Below are 6,091 nucleotides of genomic sequence, written 5' to 3'. Positions count from 1 at the left end.
TAAAAATTTAATTAATTTATTTATTTTTGGCTGTGTTGGGTCTTTGTTGCGGTGTGCAGGCTTCTCTTGTTGTGGAGCATGGGCTCTAGGCGTGCAGGCTTCAGTAGTTGTGTCATGCAGGCTCAGTAGTTGTGGTGCACAGGTTTAGTTGCTCCACAGCATGTGGGATCTTCCTGGACCAGGGCTCGAACCCATGTCTCCTGCATTGGCAGGTGGATTCTTAACCACTGCACCACCAGGGAAGTCCTAAACTGAGTCTCTTATAGAGAGGATATAGTGAGATCATGGTTGTTGTTGTTATTTTTAATCTATTTTGTCACCCTCTTTTTTTTTTTTTTTTTGTGGTATGCGGGCATCTCAACGCTGCGGCCTCTCCCGTCGCGGAGCACAGGCTCTGGACGCGCAGGCCCAGTGGCCATGGCTCACGGGCCCAGCTGCTCCACAGCACGTGGGATCCTCCCGGACCAGGGCACGAACCCGTGTCTCCTGCATCGGCAGGCGGACTCTCAACCACTGTGCCACCAGGGAAGCCTGTCACCCTCTTTTTAATTGGAGAGTTTAATCCATTTACATTGAAAGTAGTTATCGATAAGGAACTCCTTACTCTATTATTTTGATATTTGTTTTCTCTGTCTTTTTTTTTTTTCTGGTTGTGCCTCAATTTTTCCATTACTCCCTTCTTCTTTTTTTTTAATGGTGTACCATTTTTATCCCCTTCTCATTTCCTTTTCTGTGAAAATTTTAAAAGTTATTTTCTTTGTGGTTACCTTGGGGGATTACAATTAGACTCTCACACTTATAACAATCTATTTTGTATTAATACCACTTTAACTTCAATGGTATACAGACACCCTGCTCTTTTACAGATCTTTCCCTCCCCCTGTCTGTTGTTATCACAAATTTCATCTTTACACATTGACTTTACTTAAAGTCAACTTACTTGTAGCTGTTAATCATATCTACAAAATACCTTCACAGGAACATCTTTTATAGTGTCTGACCAAACAACTGGGTACCATAGCCTTGCCAAATTGACACATAAAATTTAACCATCACAACAATCACACCAACAAAAAATTATTCAAGATAATAATAGTTTTACCCTATAACTTAATGTTGGATTCATAATCAGCAATGTTTTAATCTTCCATTTTCCCTTAAATAAAATTTAGTTGTTCTATTTTGATTTATGCTAACAGAAATGATACCATAAATGATATGCTGAAAAATTCCTTCTGAATGAATTCATTCATTTGCTTTCATTTTATGGACTTTTAATGAGCACTTATTATGTACCAGATAATGGAAATAGGAATATATAATGATAATGAGAGGGTGGCAATGATGATTTTATTAGTAATAGTAGTTTTAAACTTTTATTAAGTACATACTATGGGTCAGGCACATCTTATTTAGTATAATACATAAAAGATCGGTCACTGATCTCAAGGTGCTCATAAGCAGTGGGAAAAGACAAATGAAAAAAGAGACAAAACACAGTATAATAAGCGTTATGGGCTTCCCTGGTGGCGCAGTGGCTGAGAGTCCGCCTGCCGATGCAGGGGACACGGGTTCGTGCCCCGGTCCGGGAAGATCCCACATGCCGCGGAGCAGCTGGGCCCATGAGCCATGGCCACTGAGCCTGCGCGTCCGGAGCCTGTGCTTCGCAATGGGAGAGGCCACAACAGTGAGAGGCCCGAGTACCGCAAAAAAAAAAAAAAAAAAAAGCGTTATGCTGTAGATAAAGATGGAACCACCTGACTTAACATAGACATTAGCCAGGTGAAGACGAGGAAAAAGACTTTTCCAAATAGTTGGAGCAACTATGCAACAAATGCAAATTCCCAAGTCTTGATTTAATATGGTATTATTATCTCGATAATAATATAGCCTCTGGAAAGGCTGGAGATCAAGGGGGCAGAAATAAGAATGGTTAGCTAGGCAGGGGTTACTTCCCTGGAAAGTTACCACAAAAGTGTTTTTTCTCTCTGCCATTGCAGGCTTCCAGACTTCTCCTATGGCTTTTGAAAAAGATCCAGTAAAGACTGGTATAAAATCAACTGTCTAACCCCAGAGTTGTTTTTCACAGTTGACAATGCTGAGAACTATATATAATCCTGAGTTCTTATGTTATAAGGTACTTTGTGGCTGCTAAAACTCCTCAATAGGTAAAGTAGTGACAATGTGTACGTGTTTTCAAGATAGGAATGTCGATGATAGGTTTGGAAAACGGTACAATAAATTGGCATTTGGTAGTGTCAATTTTGTTAATCATATGAATAACCCTTTAGATAAAATAGTAAAAACCATTTATTGAGCACGTACTGTGTGTTCAATACTCAGCACTTAAAATGGATTTATCCATGTAATTTAACCCACACAACAATTCTAAGAGGCTACTTTTTACTCTGTGCCATGCATTATTGGTAATTTCACTTTATAGATGAGGGAACTGAGGCATGGATAAGTCTATAAGTAGGGTTCAATCATGAAAATAGAAACTGCTCCAGGTATTTCAAGCATAATGGTATTTAGGACAGAGAATTAGGTGCTTAAAAGCCTTTGGAAGGGCTGAAGGAGCTAACGTCACATTAATTTTCATTTGTGCCACTGCTTCTATGGTTGGTCCAGAGAATAGAGAAGTTGCTGCTGCTGCCACCCAAGAGCCAGAAAAGTTCAGAAAAGCACTGTTGACTGTCTACTGAGGCAGAAACTGGCAGGGAAGCAAGCCAAAGCCCAAGCAAAAAACACCGAGCAATAATTTATGTCTTTCTGCCACTTTCCAGATCTCAGGAAATACATCCCACTTGACAAAATGTAAATGAATCCAGAACACTGGTGGTAAGGGTATCTGGGAAATGTAGTTCCCAGGATTCCAGTATGCCTTGGGGAGAGCTGAGAAGGGTATGAGAATGAATGCTATTATTAGTTTTCTATTGTTGCCATAAAGTTACCACAAACTTAGTGGCTTAAAACAATACCCACTTATTATCTCACAGCTCTTTAAGTCAGAAGCCTAGTGGACTCAGCTGGGAGCACTGTTTAGGGTCTCATAAGACTGGAATCAAGGTGTCAGCCTGCCAACACTCTGGGGAAGAATCTGCTTCCAGGCTTGTTCCAGGTTGTGGGCAGAATTCATTTCTTTAGTGTGGTTTTCATGTGGTTCCTTCCATCTTCAATCCAGCACCCGTGGTTTGGGTCTCTTATGTATGAAATCTTTATGAATTTCCTTTCTGCTGCATCTCTCTGACCTGCTATTTTGCCTTTAGGGGTTCATGTGATTATATTGGGTTCACCTGAAAAACCCAATCTAATCCCTCCATCTTAAGGTGAGTTGATTAGTAAGCTTAATTATATTTGCAAAATCCCTTTTGCCAAAGATGTAACATAACCATGAGAGGAATACCAGGGGACAAAGATCATGGGAGTCAGAATTCTGCCTACCACAATTCTCACTGGAAGAAACTATCAAACAAAAAAATTCCAACACAAAAGGTTAAGAGATTTGCTCAAGATCATCCATGTTATTCAGCTTTATCAATTTTAATAATAATAACTACAATGTACCAAGTGTCTACTATAAGTCTGGAAATATTCAAGGAGGTGTCTCCCTACTATCCCATGTATTTTTTTAAATCAAATATAGACAATATATATATATATTTTTTGCGGTACGTGGGCCTCTCACTGTCGTGGCCTCTCCCGTTGCAGAGCACAGGCTCCGGATGCACAGGCTCAGCGGCCATGGCTCACGGGCCTAGCCACTCTGCAGCATGTGGGATCTTCCCGGACCCGGGCACGAACCCGTGTCCCCTGCATCAGCAGGCAGACTCTCAACCACTGCGCCACCAGGGAAACCCCCTAGACAATATTTTATAAGAACTATAAATGGAGTATAACCTTTAAAGATTGTAAATCACTATGTTGTACACCTGTAACATTTAATACTGTAAATCAACTATACATCAGTAATAATAAATAATATAAAAATCAAATAGCAAATTGAGAGACTTCATAGTACTTCATATACTGAGTTATGAGAATTAATTTAAATAACATGGATAAGTGCTTAGTGCAGTGTCCGGGACAATTAAGAACTCAATAAACCCTTTGTTGTTATTATTCCCATTTTAGATACAAGATCATTGTGGCTCTGAGAGGTGACCTAACTTGTCTAAGACTACATGGCTAATAAGTAACCCAGCACAATTTTGAATACAGATTGTCCAATTTCAAATGTGGAAATAAATGGGAAAAAATGCATGTAATGAACTTAATTGACATAATGCCTGGTAAATATCGATTCTTATTAAAATGGCACACAAGATACCCAATCACCCTAAATAGGCATGATATTTCTAAAGGCTACTTACTCACTATTGACTGAATTAAGTCTAAATTCCTTATCTGGCTCCAGTTTACTTGCCTCACACTCCCTCCCACACCATCCTTCTCTCTCAGCAACCCTTTACATACCCTTCAATTACATTCAAAATTGTTATTTTCTCAAGAGATCAGATTTGTGGTTAAGAGAGGTGTTGGCGGGCAGTGCTGGGCACGGAGGGAAGCAGTGGAAATCAGATGAAGCCGGTCAAAAGGTACAAACTTCCAGTTATAAGATTAATAAGTACTAGGAATGTGACATAACAACACGTTAAATACAGTTAACACTGCTGTATGTTATATGTGAACGTTAAGAGAGTAAATCCTAAGATTTCTCATTACACACAAAATTTTTGTTCCGCTTCTTTAACTTCGTATTTACATATGATGAATGTTCACTAAACTTATTGTGATAATCATTTCATGATGTATGTAAGTCAAATCATTATGCTGTACACCTTAAACGTATACAGTGCTGTATGCCAATGATATCTAGTAAAACTGGGAGAAAAAATTTTTATGAAAAAAAAAATTGTGCAGAGATTGGCAACATTTTACATTTTCCCTAGTGTTTGATGTAAAACAGCTGGATTCTCACATCTGTTTCTGCATTCAATCTGTTGCAAAAGACATGTCAATTTTCTAGAAGCTTCTGGAAAATTCCATTGAACACTTGTGACTATGAGAATGAAAAAGGCCAATAACATCTTCCTGTTGTTATGAAAATAGAATGACCTTGTAGACCTCCAGGGACCCCTGGACCATATTTTGGGAACAGACTGGGTTAGAGTAGGTTTTTCTGTTAATGACCTATTTCTAGATTGTCCGACCTTGGCTCATTTTTCTAGTAGCCAGTAGTTATAAGCAGGCAGCTCCACCCTCCATGATGAGGAGGCCTTAATCGAACTAGCTGATGGTGATATTTCCTGCACCCGGTACAGTGAGGGTACTTAACTATTCAATGAACCCAGGATAATCACCAAAAGTGTGGTTATTCGGCCGCAGAGTAGGTCTCATTAAGTCTGATGCAGCCTAGTTTGGCAGATCCCTGGGTCGATTTAGGAAACTCGAGAGAACACAATGGGGCCATGACCACTCGCCTGGGTTGCAAAATTTAAGGAGTTGTCACAAACCTCTGAAAGCAAGATCAATTATATTTTATTGTAGTGTTTTAAAAATTCAAATGGGTTAGCCAGTGCTTGCGGACGGGCCGCCTGTTTTTGTAAATACAGTTTTTTTAATAGTGATTTTCGGAAAACTTTCAGTCGCTCAAGTAGAGGCCCAGCTCAGGCGCTTGGTCGCGTAACCCGCTGGTAAGTCTAACGTCCTGACAAAGAATCTCGGGAAGGCGAACTTTCCGCACCCCTCAGCAGACTTCCACTTCCCCGCCGCGTTCTCCCCGCCCCCTTCATCCGCTCGTCTCTGATTGGCTGGGCTGCCGCAAGTGCGCGCTGCCATTGGCCGGAAGTCCATCGGGGCTGGGCGCAAGGGAAACTTACCTCAGCTGGTTCGCGAGGAAGCGTTATTGTGCTCGGCGGCAGCGGTTGTCGGCGGTTGTCGGCGGTTGTGGGGAGAGAAGCGGCTGGCGCGGCGCCTCACTAGGTACGTTGGGGCCGGGCGAGAACCCTGCGCGAGTGACAGTTGGCCGGGACGGAGGTTTCTTGCGCGCCGCGCGCCTGAGTGCCGGCCCCCGGAGGCCTCGGAGCGC

The 6,091-nt window shown here is 41.4% G+C and overlaps 1 protein-coding gene across 3 annotated transcripts in view; it reads left to right on the top strand.

Annotated features, from left to right (window-relative positions):
- The first annotated feature begins 5,877 nt into the window (after positions 1-5,877).
- The window catches only part of LOC112409773 (activating transcription factor 7-interacting protein 2-like), a 45,852-nt gene continuing 45,638 nt past the window's right edge, over positions 5,878-6,091 (top strand). For all 3 annotated transcript variants that reach the window (XR_003005231.1, XM_024760078.1, XM_024760079.1), the window contains exon 1: positions 5,878-5,985. The gene's annotated coding sequence lies outside the window, so the exon portion shown is untranslated. The remainder of the gene's footprint in view (positions 5,986-6,091) is intronic.

The sequence above is a fragment of the Neophocaena asiaeorientalis genome, unplaced genomic scaffold, assembly GCF_003031525.2.
Source record: "Neophocaena asiaeorientalis asiaeorientalis breed wild unplaced genomic scaffold, Neophocaena_asiaeorientalis_V1.1 scaffold1686, whole genome shotgun sequence".
NCBI classification, from domain to species: domain Eukaryota; kingdom Metazoa; phylum Chordata; class Mammalia; order Artiodactyla; family Phocoenidae; genus Neophocaena; species Neophocaena asiaeorientalis.
Note: the sequence above shows the minus strand (reverse complement) of the source record. Positions and strands in the feature narration are given on the sequence as shown.